Source organism: Tenrec ecaudatus, chromosome 4, assembly GCF_050624435.1.
Source record: "Tenrec ecaudatus isolate mTenEca1 chromosome 4, mTenEca1.hap1, whole genome shotgun sequence".
Lineage (NCBI taxonomy): Eukaryota > Metazoa > Chordata > Mammalia > Afrosoricida > Tenrecidae > Tenrec > Tenrec ecaudatus.
In genome coordinates, this window is record NC_134533.1 from 173,901,888 (window position 1) to 173,921,699 (window position 19,812).

Below are 19,812 nucleotides of genomic sequence, written 5' to 3' on the forward strand. Positions count from 1 at the left end.
GAGTTTGACGCAGCTCATTCTTTTCCGCTCTTCAATTCTGTCTCTGTTCATGTCATCTTCCCAGAAAGGCCTCTCCAGACCACCTGCATGAGCGCATGGACCATTCCACAAGTAATCTTCTCACAAAACCTGACGAATGTTGCTCGTAGCAGCCCTTCTCATCTGAAGTTCTCCTGTGCACACACTTGCTTCTGTATTACTTCACTTAACTATCGGGTGGCAATTAACTAGGTTTAGAAAAGCCAGTGGCATATTCATTTTTTTTAGAGTCTTGGCATAAAACAAAGATCTGCCCCCAAAATGAGTTAATTGTATTTTGTAGAAAGAATGAATGAATGAACGAGTAACTTACTGTGTGAACAGTAAGCTTTTTCTTTCCAATAGAGGAAGCCAAGTCACATGGATGGTCGTACATGCTAGTGGGGCTTAGCTCTTCCCTTTTCCTATCCATCTGCTACAAGTTGTGTGTTAAATTATTGAAAGAACGTAGCTTCTCAGGGATGAACTGATGTGGATGTGCACAAGCACAAACCACTTCCCTGCAGTGACAGTTCTACAGCGAGATTTGTGTTTCAGAATCCCCTTTGGATCATGTCACATCTAGCTGCCGGAGAGCCCAGCTGTACATTGTCTACCTGCTCAGCCTCTCCAGAGAGCCTCTCCAGAGAGCAACCCTGTGGAGGCAAAGTTGTTTGTTCCTTAAGCAAATGGGACAGCACCACCGCCTCCTAAAGTTCAAGGTTCGTGGGAACCTGCTGACAGCTCAACCGGGGAGCTGATGAATCAGCGACTGGATGGTGTCTCTGTCTGAGATTAAATGGATGCCTTCCCTCCTGTTCCCTGGCCAAGCTGCAGAAGCTCAGCAGTCTGCAGAGTATCAGTTACTCCCTGCTCCTGGGTCTAGCCGCCTCTTCTGTTTGTGAACAGCTTGGCTGATGCATTGCTGTTTCTTTGTATGTCCTCAAATACTTTTCAACTGTCCCATTGTGTAAACCTGTCATGAGATGCAGGCTCCATGACGGGGAGTGTATATAAAGCTGCCTTGAATAAAGTCCGGGACCCTGGACTGTCTATGCTTCAGAGTCCCCTGTGCCTAATCTGCATCTGACCCTTTTCTTATCTATAAGTTTTCTCAGTGCAGATCGTGCCCCTCTCAGACCTGTTAGATTTGTAAGATAAGAGCTGAACTCTATTTATCTTACCTGCTCCTCAGTAAATCATGCACAGGTAAATCGTTGTCCCAGATTCTGTGTCTGGACTCTAGAGCATCCAAGGTAAAACAATGTATTTCTGGGTGGACTATATCCTTACTCAAAGGGGATCAAAAGTAGAGAAATGGCCACAGATATCTAGGAGGCCCATATTGAGGTGGAATAGTATTAGATTTGGGATGGTGTGTTTCAGTTCCATGCCTAATTGGCAAGACTATCTAACATGAAATTATGAAATCAATGCTAACTTGATTCACACAGTTAGTAATCACTTTGGTCTTCCCTATTAATTGCCAGACTGATGGTATGTCCTCTTTAATTAAATTTGTGCTAAAGGCTTTGGCATAAATATTATTAATTAATTATTTTATTCAGTAAACACTACAGGCTCTGTGTGGTAGTTACATAATCTGGTGTCAACTGGAAGGGGTGGAGTTTAGCCTGTCAATCAGGTCGCAGTTTGATGACCACAGTTGGAGGCGCTACAGAGATAAATAGCTCTCTGGAGGCCAGACACATTTCCCCTACAAGACATTCCTGTTGACAAGCCACATGGAGCTATGCTGATGGCGCCAGAGCCTTGGAGCTGGAGAAGCCACGTGGAGACCCACGCCAGTGCTGAGATGCTTCTACCACCAGTGGATCCATAAGACTTTCCATTCACTAGCCTGTGGTCTTCCTGCACTCTGTGTTGCACGAGTCTAAAGAGGAATTTACAGACTGGTATTGGACATATGGACTAATATCAGGCTTATTGACTTGATCTGGACTGGGTTGGGATGTTTTCTCTATATACAATTACTCTTTGATATAAAGTTCTCTATTACACACATACAAGTCTCCCTGGATTTGTTTCTCTAGTCAAACCAGATTAACACACTCTTTGATGGGTTTTCAACAATGAACAGAATCCAACCCTTTTCCTCTTGTACTGAAAAGTCTAGTGGAAAAGAGGGCATTGTGTAACAAATCATCACACCATCATTAGTATCGATTCCACATCTCTGCTTCTGACAGTGTGCTTATAAATTTAGTCTTTAAGGTCAGAACTGCATTAGCTCAGTCCCTTCCCAGCAACAGCAATGTGACCTGGGACAAATAATCCGGTCTTGAGTTTCTGTTTCTAACCTTAAAATGATACCCATTTTATAGTGATGCTGTGGGATACAGTCAGTCAGTAGTTAGCAAGTGCTAACTGTTGGTGAGGCTGTGTGGCCTGGAGTTGATGCTGGGTCATAGCAACCCTGTTGGAAAGAGCAGAGCTTTCTCTTAGGGGTTTCAAGGCTATAATCTTTACTGGAGTAACTGCCTCATGTTTTTCATGCAAAGTGGCAGGGGCATTGGAACCACAGAACTTTAAGTTGGCAACCAGGTCCCTAGCCAACGATGCCACCCAGGCTCCTTACCTGCTAGTTAGGTGCTAGCCATTATTGACAATGAAGTGTTTTGCACTAAAAAATGTGATCCATCCATAGGTAAAGTTGCCTTTTCTGGTTCTTAACCTATCTAGAAATGTATAGTTTATTAGGGGACGAGGTATCTGTAAACTGAGGAGCAATGTGGAATATCAGTAGATTAAACAACATAACCAATGTATTTTCTTTTCAATCTTTTTTGCTTTGAATATTAAACACCATGTTATTGTGCTTTATGTGAAAGTTTGTATAGCAAATTAGTTTCTCAACCCATAGATCATCTGCAGCATGCCTCATTGTGGTTGCACACTGGGTATGTCCTCCCTACATTCCCTGCCTTTGCTCCCTTTCAATTTCCCCGCCCCTTTCTGTCTTCTCCTGTGTGGGTTTAGGAAAATGGTATTCTCATGGTGACATGGAGTCGATTTTCTGAGGAGCCCATTCTCCATAGGAACTATTGTTTGTTCTATAGTTCCATCTAGCATGTGGCTGGTAGAGAGGTTTTAGGAGTGCCTTTAGTTTCAAAGTATAATATTTCTCATGGAAATAATCTTCAGGGTTCCTCTAGTTTATTTCTGACCACTAAGTCTGGCATTTTGTGGGGGTGAAGATATGGGGCTCTATATTTTATTATGTATTTTTTATAATGTTCTGTTTTACCTCTTCTAACTAGGACCTTCTATTGTGGCCTTGGTCAGAGTGATTGATAGCAGTAGCTAGGCAAGCTATTAGTTCTTCTGATCTCATGTTTTAGGAAGCTGTGATTTGTGGGCCTCTCGCTGGTCCTTTGGACTAATTCCAAATGCATTTTCAATGACCTCATATGCATGTGAAAGATGGACAATAAAAAAGACCCAGTAAGAGCTAACTGACACATGCAATTTGTGGTATTGGTGAAGAGTATTGAATTTGCCTTGGACTAACAGGAGCATATACCAGTTTGGGAGAAGTACAGTCAGACGACTTCTTAGAAGGGGGGATGGTGAGAGCTGTGTCATCAGGAATGACCAATCTTTGGAGGAGGATGTCATGCTCGGTAATGTAGAGGATTAGCAATAATGAGGAAGATCGTCAGTGAGATTGGACTGGCAAAGTGGGATCAACAGGGGCTCAAGCACAGGAACCACTGTGAGGACGGCCTGACAGTGCAGCGTTTCTTCTGCTCTCTGCAGGGCCTCTGTGAGGTGGAGCTGACTCTAGGGCACCTAACAACACCCATCACTAAATCGTCAAAAGAGAACCCAGCCCTAGTATCGGAGTGATTATAGTAGCAGATGCCAGTATTTAAATAAACATTTTTAACAAGAACACAATTAAGATAAAAACATATTTATTTTCTCTGCAAATTTGAAAATAGAAGCAATCCTATTTGATTTCAGGAGCGGCTTCTGGGAGCTCTGCGGTTCTCGTGGGAGAGAAATTTGTAAGGCTCGGAGCTAAAGTCAGTCTTCATAGCGGCCTGAAAAGCAAGCAACTGAAGGCTTTTTTTCTCTTGATTTCTTTCCGCAGGGGAAACGAAGCATAGGGATTACGTCATTGGCTCAGATAAATCTCACTTTACATAGCAGCTAAGACCCTGGAATGTTGCTGTGAATCAATGCCTGGCTTATCAATTCCTATATTTGTTACACGAGGAAGCCAGTGTCTAAAGAAAATAAAAATGCTGTATTGAAACTTCAATAAATCTTTTTTCTTTCTTTCTCCAGGAAAACCACCTTTTGCCATCTTCCTCTTTTGATATATGAGGTGTCATTTGTGGATTATCTGAATGTGTGTGTTGAAAATGATCCAGCTGGAGTATTCCCAGGAATTTGGAAAAACGGCTTTGCCAGAAAGTCGTTTGAGCCAATTTATGGATGGGTTTAGGTGAAACCTCATTGATTCAGGATATACCTCACCTGACTCAACTTGTTTTCTGCCTATGATGTCCTAGATTCACACACACACACACACACACACACACACACACACACACACACACACACACCTCTCTCTCTCTCTCTCTCTCTCTCTAGAAAATCATCATTTTTCTTAGGAGGGCAGGGTTGAATTTGAGACAATTCTGTTCTGAAAAGGAGGACATTCTTTAAAATACCCCCCTTACCTGCCCCCAGGCCCTAGTGCAGGAGCTCTGTCCTAATTGGGAAGGTTTACGGTATTTGTTCTTGCCATGAGATGTGCGCTCAGTGTGTCCTCTCTGCCTGAAGGCATCCTGTAAGAATCACCTGGGACACAATGGCTGTCATGGTCATTAGGGTTAGCTGAGACTTCAACACCTCCAAAGCTGCTGTGCGCAGACTGCCCTGCAGAGGGTCAGCATGTGACCCATCGCTGGAGCTCCCTGATTGCAGGCTCCTGCCTGAGGGAGCAGCTGCTCCTCCTGCCCTCCTGGGCGTCTGCCCAAATCAAAGCTGAGTAGTTGTCGAAGGAAAACGGCAGCAATAACCAGAGCCTGAGGGTTTTTTTTTTTTAACACAGGTGACCAGCTGTGTGTTGTTGAGTGGCAATAAATATCTGAAACTTTTTAAGAAGTATCCCGTGTCCTCGCACATGATTTTTTATATTAAAAACCAATAGCTTTCTTTATATCTGAGAAAGCTAAAACCCTAGAGATTCCACTTTATGAATCTCGCTCCTCTCTTCCGTGCAGCCATTCCTGATTCTAGGCTATGATATTCACTGTAAATCTCCCATTGTTTACTTAGAGCACCCACTAAGAGATGACTGTCCTGTCTACCTTCCCTATCTCTCCGACAAGGTGCCAATCACTCAGAGACAGGGCGCCATCCGAGCTCCTTGTTCCTCACTGGGAGCTCCCAACCCTAGCAGGTGGCTTTGAACACCGAGCAGACACCCTTTTCCCCCCGCTATCCAATGCTAGTTTATTGTGCTTCCGTGAAGGTTTACACAGTAACTAGGTTCCGATGCAGCAATTTCTACACTAAATTGTCCATGGGCCTCGGTTCTCTCTTCACAATGCGTGACCCTTCTCATTATTTCTATTTTTGTTGTTCACTTTGGAAACTCATTTCTTTATTTTGAGTGGGTTGATAAATGAAAGAAGACAGACAAAATTGAAGGCAGCAGGGTCCTTTTCCCCCCAGAGGAATTAGTCCACACACAGTTTTGAGAACCATGAAAGAAAATGGAAATAAAAGTAGCTTTATTTAAATTTTGAACTGTTCACCACATGATCGGCAATTCAAACCCACCCCAGCTACTCCATAGGAGAAAGACAAAACTCTGTGTTCCTGCAGAGATGTACAGCCATGGCATCCCTATTAGGCTCTCTATCAGTTGTAATAAACTAGATGCAATTTGTTTTTATATTTCATTTACTACGTGTATTCAGGAGGGACCAGTCTCTGGTAAAGTAGGAGGTCACTGAAAAAGGAGAAGACCTTTAATGAGATGGATTGACATAGTGCCTGCATCATGGGGCTCAAACATACGGAAGACTGTGGGGATGGTGCAGGACCAGGTAGTTCTTCACTCTATTACACGTAGGGTTGCCGTGAGTTGGAACAGATTCTGTAGCAACTCTCAACACACCAAAACGGACTTCCTCTTTGTATGACTCTATGATAAGTAATTGATTGATGTACTTTGACAATGTACATGTATTTTGTCTCAGGTATTGTGGGCATGTTGTCAGGGGAGACCAGTCCCTGGAGAAGGACATCATGCAGGTAAAGCAGAGGGGCAGCCAACAGAAGAAGGGCCTCAGCAAGATGGATTGACAGAGGGTTTGCCACACTGCACTCAAGCATAGAATCACTTGTGAAGACAGCACAGCACTGGGCAGGTTTGATTTATGCCTAAGGTCGCTATGGGTCATCACCATAACAGCATAGTTTTTATGACACCCAACAACAACTCATGGTACAGGGATTACTCGTTTGACTGCTAACCGCACAGTTAGTAGTTCAAAACCACAAGATTCCCCCAAGAGAGAAAGGTGGGGCTTTTAAGCTTCATAAAGAGTTACAGTCTCAGAAGCTCTTCGGGGGCAATTCTCCCCTGTCTTATAGAGTTGCTTTAAGTTGCCAAGGAGTTTTTATTTTACTTTTAAAATTTTATTTTACTATTATTATTTTTTCAGTGGCTTGGAATTTTAATCTAAATTAAATTGCCTAGTTTACATTTTACAGAAAATGATTTACATTTGTGAGGTGAAATAAAAAATAAAAATCAGCAAAGGATAATTTTGGAAATCTACTGAATCTCTGATCAGAAAAATGTAAGTGAAAATTGAATTGTTGATATTTTGCTTGTGGTTTGGGAGTGTGGTTATATATATATATATATATAGTCAGGAATCAGACCATCTAGACCTAAGGGGACTGGTTTAATCAAAAGATAACTGTTGACTGAAGATCAACAGAGGTAAACCCCTCGCTGGCCAGGGTCTGTCAGGAAACAGCCCCGAGGGCTCTGCCTCTGAGGACTCAAGGACATCCCCTGAGCAAGACAGTGGCAAGAGTAGTGGCTTCAGAGAGGTTGGAGGCAGCAAAGCTTGGAATTTCAATCAAAACATTGGAGCGCTGCCTTATGAGGCAGCAAGAGGGGATTACTGGGTCCTAATGGAGGCTAAGCTGGAACTCAACATTCTGGAAGTTTGCTAAGTCAGCGAATGGGGTGGACCACCTGCAAGCTGAAAATTCTGCTCCTGACCCTGACAGAGTCCCAACCCAAAGCACTCATTGCCATCAAGTAGATGTTGACTCAATGTTCCTGTCGGCAGGGTAAAACTGCTCCCCTGAGTTCCTGGGAGTGAAACTCTGTATAGGGGTTGAAAGTCCTTCTTTATAGGAGTAGAAAGTCCTGTCTTTCTTCCTCTGAGCTTTGAACCACTGACCTTAAGGATAGCAGCCCAAAGTGTAATGCCAGCAGGGCTCCTGACAGAGCACCGGAGACCATGCATTTGGTTGCAGGGCTGAGTTTGCTGCTTCACTCTGGAATGAACCTGGGAGCAGAGAGGGACTCAGTCAAAACGTGAAGGGAAAAATATTCTGAAACACAGTTCTTTGGACAAATGGAACGCCAGCGTGGCTAAAGAACACAGGAACAACAGTCAGTCACCTAGAACTGATAGACATTTATAGAGCACTCTATTCAAAAGCAAGAAAACATAGTGTCTAGTTTTTACTGCTGCTGATGTTATTTTTTAATTGAAGAACTTTTATTGTAGTAAACTATAACAAAACTTTTCCATTTTAGCTATTTCAAGTGTACACTCAGTAGTATTAGTTATATTCATAATTTGCAGTCATCCCTATTTACTTTCCAAACATTTCCCTCATTTATAATAGAAACTCTATTCATTAAATAGTCATTCATCATTCCCTCTTCCCCAATCCTTGGCATCCACAAACTTACTTTGCTCTCTATGTATGTTCCATACTAGATAAACCTATAAGGGCTGTCATGTAATAGTTGTCCTCTTTTGTCTCATTTAATTCACTAAGCATAATCTTTCATTTGTATTGCAACATACATCAATATCTCATATTGGGGGATGACTAAATACTATTCCATTATATGTATAGGTCACATTTGTTTATCCATTAATCTATATGTAGGCATTTGAGTTGTTTCTGCCTTTGGGTTATTGTGAACAGTGCTGCAATAGACATTGGTATGCAGATATCTGAATTCATACTCTGAAGTAATTTGGAGACCCTTGTCATATAGTGAGCTATATTTTGAGTTGCCAACTGCAAGGTCAGCAGTTCAAAATCAAAAGTCACTCTGCGGGAGAGACATGCGGCTTTCTCCTCCCTTAAAGACACCCACAGGGACAGTTCTACTTGGTCCTACAGGGTGACACTGAGTCAGAGCTGACTGACTGGCAGTGAGTTGAATTGATCAATATGAGCACCCAGGAGTGGAGTTGCATATGATATACTCACTGGCTACTTGGCTATCTCTTTTAGAGAAATGTCCTTTCAGTTTCTGTGGTCATTTTCTAATTGAATTTTTTTGTTATTGAGCCATAGATGTTCTCCATATATTTGAACTATTAGGTACTTACAGGATATATAATTTCACAATATTTTCTCCCATTCCATAGATTATCCCTTTACTTTTCGATAAAGTCCTTTGTTCCATAAATATCTTTTCATTTAAATATCTAATTTATGTATGGCTTGCTTTTGTTGCCTGTGCTATTGATGTTGTATCTAAAAACCACTGCTAAGGAGAAACTCTTCCAGATTTACCCAAACTCACTGAAGAACTTCATAGTTTCACCTCTTACAAAGTTAAGTCAAAAAGCATTGTTACTAGGTTTCTAATTCATTCACACATGGGTTTATTCTAAAAAAAAATGCATGATGCTTAAATTTGTCCCTGTGATTACTGGATGATTGTGGACAAATTGATTCAGTTATAAGCTGGTCTTAGTCTGATGTGCATTAAAAAAAAAGAACATGTGAATCAGAACAGCGGCCTCCTTGGGCTGGACCAACTACCGTATATACTTGAGTATAAGCCGACCCAATATCAGCTGAGGCACCTAATATTACCACAAAACTGCATAAAATGTGTTGAAAATCTCAGCTTCTTCACAAGTATGTACTGCAAATTCTAGGCAGAGAGTTAAGTTCAGAAGGTGATGTCACTTTGTTTTGGAATGTAATCTTGACAGCTTCTTTTCAAGGTAGACAGAACAATCACAGTAGCTTATTGAGAAGTTCTAAGAAATTGAAATCTGTGTCATTGTAAGACAAAGCGGAAAGCTTCTGCATCAAGGCGGTCCATCTGCTCATGCTTTGGGGTGGCAAGGGCAGTAGGATGAGGATTTCATCGGCAAACCTTACTCCATACACACCAGAGCTCTGGTCTTGAAACTTCCAATGCCACTTTGTTTTCCAAACTGAAAAAATGAGGAGCTCGATTTTAGGATGCCAAATATTTTTTTATTACCACGGTCTTGTAGAAAGTTCTGAATTGGGAAGTGTGGTTTTGTTACTACGTTGTGCTTCATTTTGAAAATTGCTTTGACTGCTTTTCTTGCCCTTTGGGAATGTGTATCAGTTCAAGAATGCATTCTTCTTTGGGGAGTGCAGAGGAAGATGGAAGCACTGTCTTCAGATGTGTATAGACCGAGCAATAGCTGCCCATTTTGATATTTTTGTTTAAGAAGGGCTTTAGGACTTTGTAGCAATACTTTTTCACTTACCCTCATATTTAGATCATCAATGTATTGTGAGTTAACTTTCAAATAGTGTGAAGTTGTGTACAACTTCATCCTTCTGTGTGAAAGTTTAGTTGGCTCAGCACTACTTATTGAAGACATTTCTCCATTGAATTAATTTAGTTCTCTTGTTAAAAATCACTTGAAATCAGTACATGGGTTTGTTTCTGGCCTCTGAATTTTATTATTTGTAGTATACTCATATATCAGTACCATATTCTTTGGATTATTGTACCTTTGTAGTGAATTTTGAATTTGGGGATTTTGATTTTTGTCTTTGTTCTTTTCATAAAATTGTTCTGACTGTTCAAGACCCTTGAAATTCCATGTAGATTTGAAGACTTGCTTTTTCATTTTGGCAAAAAGAGTGGTTGGAATTTTCATAGGGTCACGTTGAATCTATAGATCCCTTTGGGCAACATTCGCATCTTATTGGTAAATATTACATTTAACATGGTAAGATATGTTAAATCCTTTCATTTATTTCAGCACTAAAACTATAAAGGTATTGGTTTTTAACATGTATGTTTTCCACCTCTGTGGTTACATCCTTTCCTGAACATTTTTCTTCCAGATGGTATTGTACATGAGATTATCTTCTTAATTATACCTTCAGATATTTTTTATTACTGGTGTATGACTACACACCTGATTTTGGGGTTTGATGAATTAATTTATTTTCTATATGTTGGGGAGTAGAATTTCAGGAAATTTCTTTATACAAGATTATGTCATCTGTGAGCAGAGATAGTTTTACTTCTTCCTTTCCAATCTAGGTGCCCTTTATGTCCTTTTCTTGCCTAATTGCTCTGTCTAGAACTTCCAGTCCAAGGTTAAATAGCAGTGGGGAGAGCAAGCCTCCTATATTGTTACTGATTTTAGTGGGAACGCTTCCCGCCTTCTACCAATGGGCACACTGAGGGTTGTGGGCTCTTTGTAAGGGCCTCTTGTCATACTGAGACCTTTTCCTTTTAGTCCTCATTCAGTAAGTCTTTTTAGTCACAAAATGCTGTGGGATTTTGTCAAATAGCTTTTCTGAAACAATTGAGATGAACGCATCCTTTTGTGAATTCACCAAATGCCTAAATACATAGACACACATGCCCCCAAACCTTATGCAAGCATTTGGAACAGTGGCAGATCACTATGCAAAATGCCCACTCAATTCAAAATAAAAAGAGAAATAATAAGAAGTACTATTACCAACGCCTTACTTTATGGCAGCACAGAAACAGATGTTTACTAAAATGACAGAGTGCATTACAGGAAGCCAGTAGCACTGAAGGAAATGGGGGGGGGGTGTTTCATGATTTCTGACAAGCGATGATTGCAGCTTAGGTGAAAATGCAGGAGGCCCATGGCAGTAAATGTGAGTGAACTGGTCTCTGATCTCCGAGCTCTTTTATGTGGAGCTCTCCCCGCCTATCATGTCACAAATTGGATGCACAACCTGATTGCAAATTTCAGATCAAACTGAAAAACGGAAATTCAACTGGTCCATGTTAAATGAGGAAGTATCCCCCCAAAACTGATTTTTTTGAAGCTATGTATTTAAAATTTCCCTCCCTCCCCAAACAGCCCTATCACCTTCAAATTACTCTTCATTACACTTAATACATTTGTCAAATCAAATCTGTGATTCCATTCTGGGAAACATTTTTCAAACTCATCTGTCTGGATGCTTGACAGCAGCCCCCTGGTTTTTCCTTCACCTCTTCTCTCTTCTCAAATCACTGTCCTCCATGTCCCTTTTAATTTGTGGAAACAAAAAGAAGTCACACGGAGTGAGGTCAGGTGAGTAAGGTATACAGGCAGGAGAATCATGCTGGTTTTTTTAAAAATTTTTTTTATTTTAACAATTTATTGGGGCTGATACAATTCTTTTCACAGTTCATACATATACATACATCAATTGTATAAAGCACATCTGTACAGTCTTTGCCCTAATCATTTTTTCTCTTTTCTTCTTTTACATTTAATTAGGGACTCATACAACCCCTACCACAATCCATACATATACGTACATCAATTGTATAAAGCACATCCATACATTCCCTGCTCCAATCATTCTCAAGGCATTTGCTCTCCACTTAAGCCCCTTGCATCAGGTCCTCTTTTTTTTCCCCCCCTCCCTCCCCATTCCCCCCTCCCTCATATGCCCTTGGTAATTTATACATCGTTATTTTGTCATATCTTGCCCTATCTGGAGTCTCCCTTCCCCCCTTCTCTGCTGCTGTTTTTTTTTTTTTAACCAAAACTGGCACACTGAGATGGTTGCACGAGCAGGTGCATTGTCATGGTGGCAAAACCAGTTTCCTGTGTGCCACAACCAGACCTTTTTTTATCACACACTGTTAATGCAATCTTTTTAGAACTTCTAAAGAGAAAGTTTGATCAGCAGTCTGACCTGGTGGGAAAAAATCCAAATGCACTTTGAGTTGACATTTCCATCCATTCGGGAAGTTCACAGAATTCCAGAATGAGGCTTGTCATCAATTGACATTTTACCTTTTTTTGAAACGAGACAACCACTCTTACACTTGAGTTTTTCCCCGAGCGCTCTCTTTGTAAGGTGTTTCCCACATCACCACAGTTTCTGTGGCATTTTCCCTGGGCAGTGAACAAAACTTCACAGCCACATAGTGCTCTCTTAAATCAGCCATCCCCAAAATGGGGGAAAACCCACAAAACACGAAGTTCAAGCAAAACTGCTTTTACGAAAAAAATTCACTATGACCAGAGAGAACTTTCCCAGCTGATGCTACTGAATGCACAAACTCAGAGCAAGTTGCTTGATGCTCACCTAGCTGGAAAAATGCTTACTGCAAAAGCCCTGCCTAGCAGAACTTTTTTCCAGTTTTTATGGGGTACCTTGTCATATATCAGTTGTTTCCTGGATTCCTGGCTCACAAGACATTTTGGCAATCAGTTCAAAACGTTATCTGCTGAAAAGCGTTGAAAGAGGTGAAAGTGTTATGGCAAACTTTGAGGAGGGAAGCCCAGATAAATAGGACTTAATCAGAGAATGTTCTCAAAGAAGTGGTTGATGGATCAGTGCTTAAGAAAAACACCACAACATGATTATTTCATTTATATAACCTTTGTGATCCTAGGAGCAAATCCAGACTTGCAGACTGACTGATAGTAGACTTTAGTCATTTTCTCTGATGTGGTCTCTAAACCTCCTCCTTAATAAATAAAAAGAACTTTAAATCATCTTGCTGTGAGCAACATGGGTATTATCTCACTCAGTGAGTCGTTGGGGTGACTTTATACCAGGTGGCTCAAAATTGTCCAGTTATGCCCAGTGGGGGGCAAAAAGGGCATATATGTAGAGAATAGCAACAAAATCTCTTGTATGTTGGATTTTGACCCCAGTAAGAAACAGGTAGCACAGGGACCTCTCCTCTCATTCTTCTCAATAATATCCATGGCAAGATTTTAATGAAAACTGTATAGACCTCAATTCAGGGAACATAAGGGGATGAATACATAGTTTATGGAACTTTATAAAGGATGAGCTACCCCAAAGGTCAGGGAAGACAAGACCTTTTAGAGAACATTGTGTTTGAGATGAGATTTGAGTGGTGGGGGGGGGGGAGAGAAGCAAAATGTATTCCTGGGGGAAGCACCATTTGCAAAGTCTTGGAACATCAGCATTCAGGATGAGTTAGGAAAGAGCCAGTGCTTGAGAGGCAGTACCTGGATGGCACAAACGGTTCAACATCTGGCTATTAATGGAAAGACTGGAGGTTTGAACTCACACAACAGCCTTTTAAGGGTGTGTGTGGGGGTGGGGAGCTGAATGGTGGTCTGCTTTCAAAGGGCCCCATACATGAACTTCCTACAGAGAACAGCTCCTTGCCACATCTGGAGTTGCCATGAGTCAGAATTGAGAGACACGGTGTCAGTGATTTAGAACCTTTGAAACTTGGAAGGCTAAGTGGGGATGGTTGAAAGGTGAGACTGGAGAAATTAGGGATCTGAAGATTATGGTCAGTGCGATCTCAATAGGTGACTTAAATTCATGCTGGGTGAAATATGAGACCATGCTATAATCAGTAGTTGGGCAATGACAAAGAGTATGTCCTTTAACAAGATAGACTGATGAGCTCAAACAGAAGAACAATTGAGCTCAAACAGATGACACAGGACCACGTAGTGTTTCTTTCTGTTTGTAATTAATAAAAAAATATAAAAAGTAAATAAAATAAAATGACAAAAATGAAAGAAATGAAATCAACAACATCCTGATAAACCTTCTTTGTTCTTTCTTCCCTCCCCCATCTCTCCCATGTCCCACCCCATCCTTTCCCTCCCTATAGTTATCAAATCCTTGTCTATTATCACTTGATCTTATATATAAAGCTCTTTCCTATACATGTATGAGTGTCTATGAATTTGTTTCTCTAGGCTACCTAGACTAACACATTATGGTAACAGGAGTGGGGTACTGGAGAGACAAATCATAAAGATGGAGAGTAGATGTCTATTTGACTTCTACATCATGGTAGTGTTTTTTTCTTGGACTAGCCAGAGGTCAGATATGTCCGTGTAGTTTATTAGGCTGTTTTCTGGAAAGAACATGGGAAGTAAAAATGTTTATTATTTTATGTGTTTGTAGTCTTTGGTTATTCCTATGTGAAATGGTGAAAATGAATGTGTTAATGTATATTTTGAGCTCAGGGGACACATTCACCCCTTGAGTTTCTAAGAGTTACATAGGGAAAATGGCTGACAGAAAGTCAAAATGACTGACAGAAAGCCTGGCTCTGGCTTGATGCTATCAGAGGCCTAATCCAATATTTTGTATCAATAAAATAGTTTAGATAAGGATTAAGACAAGCTAAATAAGGATTGAACTTGACTGTCTTAAGAATTGAGTTTAGTATCTGATTCTACTTTGTTTATACTGATTTCTTCTGCTTATTATTATTGATATATGAATTTATAGAAATGATTATTGGGAAGTATTCACATAGAGAATTTGTAAGCAAACTTGCCTTCAGTCATTTAAATTTGACTGTTAAATGGGTTTAGAACACGCCTGCAAAAAAGGCTCTGAAAAGATAAGCCCTGCCCAGTGTTTTGGAGTACTCAGGACATTTGTATTCCAAGAGACCTGCCTAGGGGCTTGCTGACAGATTGAAATAAAAAGGAACTCTTTGAATTTTTGAAGTTTGAGCTAGTGGTTTTTGTCAGAAGCTGGAAAAATTCTGGAACCATGAAGAAAACTCCTTTCTACGAGTGAGTGTTAAAGGGAGCCTGTGGTAACCTGAAATGCTTGATAGGTGACCACTTGAATCCACTTGTTAAGTGGGAGTGGGAAAAAAGCAGTAATATAGAGAGAGGTTGAGTTTGTCCTCCAATGCCTGTTACTTTGTTTACAAGAAACTAGAGGAGAAGATGAGAGCAGGTTGACTGGTCTGAAGCTCATGACCTAGCACAAGGGGGCTAGGCTTGTTGAGAATTTGTGATGAGTCCATGGTCTAAAGGTGAGCTGACCAATGAGCACCCTGGTGAGGCTAGCTGGGGAAGTCCACTTAGATTTGACCAGAACCTAACTGGATGAAGAGAAGATTTTTTGGCCAGTGAAACTGGTGCATATTGCTTCAGCCTTTATGGATGGCCTGTCCTGCTTTGACTTTTCTTATGGATGCAGATTTCACAAAGCTCCAACTAAAATGAACATTCTTCACGTCAAAAATATGACTGACTCCTCAGAGCACCGGACTGCTGGAAGTGGGCTATATAGAAATTGGATGCCCAAAATGGGGTGGCTAAAGGCAGGAAGTGAGTGGCTTACAATCTTTCATAGGTGGGGGAATATATTCATAGGATTATAAGGTTAAAGTATAGGTGTTACTTAACTGCAATTTTTAGGCATAGGGTATTTTTGCTTTGTTCACTTATAGAATGTTATGTTTAAATGAGGGTGGCACATATTGAATTGTATGCTTTTTAGTTTTATCCTGTGAGATACAGATAAGATTTTATTGTTTGTTTTTAAAATTATATACGGCTAAGGACTTGTGTGAGAGTGTCAGGTTGACAAGGGGTGGTCTGTGGTACTTACATAGTCTGTGCTCAATTGTAAAGGATTAAAAGCGGAGGGGTGGAGTCTAGCCTGTCAATCAGGTCGCAGCTTGGCGACCTAATTTGGAGGCACTAAGGAGATAAATAGCTTGCTGGAGGTAGACACATGCTCACTCCCAGAGAGACATCCTTGTTCACAAGTCACACGGAGACAGGCTGATGCAGCTAGAGCTCTGGGAGCTGGAGGAGCCACGTGGGGACCCTGCCAGTGCTGAGGTGCTTACAGTGCCACTGAATTCACAAGACTTCCACCCACTAGCCTGTGATCATCCTGTATTCAGTATCATTGCATGTGTTTTGTAATCTGAAGAGAAATTTATAAATTGTTATTGGTCATATGAGCTAATACTGGATTTATGGACTTGATCTAGACTGGGATGGGATGTTTTCTCAATATTCAATTGCTCTTGTATATAAAGCTCTTTCCTATACACATATGAGTGTCTATGAATTTGTTTCTCTAGTCTACCTGGACAAATGCACTACCCTTATAAGCTGTGTTCAAATCCCAACATTTCTGTGGTATTTTTCACACGTAGAAAACAAATTTTCACAGTCGCATGCCATGCTCTTAAATCTGTCATTACGCACACACAAAAAAACAAAAATACCAAAACGAGGTTCAAGAAAAACTGCTTTTATGAAAAAAAAAAAAAAAACACTGTTGCCAGAGAGAACCTTACTCAGCATCACCACTGGATGCACTAACTCAGAGAGAGTTGCTTGATGCTCACCTAGTGGGAACAATGCATCCCAGGAAAGATCTCTGCCCAGCACAATTCCAGGGAGTTTTTGGGTACCCACTCATACATGTACTGTCTGATAAAACTCTCTTGTGTTTTCTTGAGTCTGGATCCTGAATCTGGCTTATGCTATGACCTCCATTTCTCTAGACCTGATGTAGCAGCCAGGCTCCTTGGCAAACAACTTGCCCTCTGACCTGCCAATCTTGAATTTATCAGCCTCTGAAGCAACATGAGTCAGGAGAAGACTTCAATCTGACATCTGGTCCACAGACTGGAACTAGTAAGTCTCTAAAACCACATAAATTTATTTGATATAAATCCCTATATATACATATGTAAACCTATATATATACATATGTAAATGACTTTTCTATTCTAAATAACACAGTTGAAAACAGATAACAATTACATATTCATAACATTGAATTTATATGTCCATGATCATAAAGATTTATCTTTCAATGTATTTAAGTGTTAAATATGCTTAGCAATATTTAGTATAATGATATTATACATGTTCTATTAGATTTATTTGTAAGTATATTATACTTTGAGAAAATATATTGAATTAGAAAATGTAATACATTTTACTTATTTGAACATCTTTGTTGAAATAGGCTTATTGGTGCATTATAACCAATGATTTTACTAAATTCATTTTTTAATTCTTATAGTTTATAGTCTTTTAGATTCTCTGTGATTTGTCTTTTGCTTTTCACTCTTTCAGCTCTTTTTTTTGCTGAGGAGACTCGGAATATATTAAAATTATTTTGTTATCATTGCTGACAAGTAGCTTCTACATTTTTACTTTTAACCTCATTCTTTTGTTTTATAATTATAAAACTTGAGTTTTTGTATTTCCCCTTTGAACTCTCCTTTCATAGAAGACATGTTTATTTTACTTATTTAAATACATTTATGTAGACATGTTTATCCATTAACTTTCATGGCATACTTTTTGTGGTATAAATAATTCATATACCTTGGGCTCAGAGCAGTATTTCTAGATGTTTCGATTCTAAACCCACACGATGTGTGCATTTCAATAGCTAGATAGTGTTTATTTCTCCAGGTCAGTTGTAGAGCTGTTTGACTTCTACTGTTCCTCCCTTATTATGCGTTCCCTGTTACCCAATCCTCATTCCTACTTCATCTGCCTGCTTTTTAATCTGTAATACCAAATAAAATGTCTTCCTCCTGGAAATGTTTGCTCAAAATTCCACTGCCTTTGCCATAGTCAATGCATCCTTCACTAAGCTTTCTATTTCCTGCGAGTCAATATTCACAGTTAGCTACAAGAAAATCATCAAAGACATGACTTATGAAATATATTATTTTATTTTCTGTTTCATTGATATTAGTGAAGAAGGTAAGGCAGAGATATTTTCACTGTTGCTAAATATAAATTTATTTCTTAATTGGTTATAAAACATTATGAGAAATTTCAACCCATATGTGTAGTGAACGAGTCATTAATACTTAAAATCACCCCTAATCTTCAAAATTATTTAGCATAGTGAAACTTATTTGAACTCCCTGGCTTTGAATTAAATATGTTATTCATTGTTGCTTTATATTCATCCATGAAATGCAAATGAAATGTTTCAGAAAGATGGAAAAAAGGCACTTCAAAGTTTATTTTACTCTATTTCACTGGCTGATCTTTTTATTTATTCCCTGTGTGGAAATTTTGGTCACATAAACACAGTTATTTGATGTTGAAATTTGAGAAAATCTCTTTTTATTTAAATCCCCGTTGATCTATTCTAAAAGAAAAAAGGCTTTATCTTTCTGTGAACAGATGGTGAACAATTTGATGTGGTTGAAACCAATATTCAACTACTTGGCATTTTGCAGGGTAGTAGAAAACTAACCATGTACTTGCTTTTGTGGGCAATAAAATCTAGGGTGTCAATAAAAACCCAAGTTACCAACAAATAATCACGACGAGATATGCTTTGATTGTACATGGTCAGCCTAGGTTTGTGATTTTGGAATCACAGTAACACAACTGTCCTTCCAAAAAATGAAATATTCTAAGGATCACCCTAATATTATTTTTCCTGGGATTTCTTTTTCTACAATCATCTTTCATGATTCCAAACGTTTGTCTTGAAGGAAAAGCAAAGGATAGGGAAAGAATGGTCATAGTGTTAACAGAAGTTCTTGCATGCTCTAAGAACTGAGCTAAACATGTGTCATATATGTGTTTTGTTTCGTTTGTTCACTTTTCAACCTCGCAACTTTCAAAATAGGATTGTTGGTCCTGATTATAAATGTGAAATAATTGAGACTCGGATGATTCCAGGCTATAGCCAGTGAGTGGAAATTCTGGAATTTGAACTGCTCTTTGCTTGATCGCACAGACAAGTTCCATCTCCATCTCCACGAAGAGCCTTCTCCAGTCCCAGTAACTGAATGACGATGTATTATCCACGCAGCCTGCTTCAGCACCTGTTATTTGCACTGTTCTATCTACTGCTTTCTTGGAGATAGGAGTCATTTTTTCCTCATCAAATACAGGCACCATGCCTAGTACTTCATCAAGCACTGGCACAAACACGTACCGGAGACCTTATGCATATTTCCCTGAAGATGAAAAATGGAAGTCAGTGCCATTGATTTTTGTTTGCTCAGAGTACATTGACACTGAAACCAGGAAAAAAAAAAACAAGCCCAGAAAAACAATAGAAAAATAATAGGTAAATGAATATTTTAAGGTTGTTTTTTATTCTTTATACTTCTCTGTGATTTTCTATCTCTATTTCGTTCCTTGTATAATAAAAATCAAAAAGCTTTGTCATATCTAGATTACAAAGGGAAAATGTTCAAAATGACAAATAAGTAGCACTTAAATGCAGGGGAGCAAAGATTGCACAGAGAAATTATGAGAATCTACTAAAAGAGTTTCTTTTTATTGTTTCTCCCAAATTAATTATATTAGCAAAAGGTAAACATTTCTTTAAAATTTGAAGTGCTTTTTGTTTAGAAAATCTGAAATGAAACACTTTGAAAGTATAGTAAAATCTTATTGCAATTAAAAAAAAAGACAAATTAAACTCCCTATTTTAGAGTGTCTTCATGGGTCACCTCAACTTCGACCGAGACGCTCTTGCAAACACTTCATTGCTCATTCTTGAGTCATC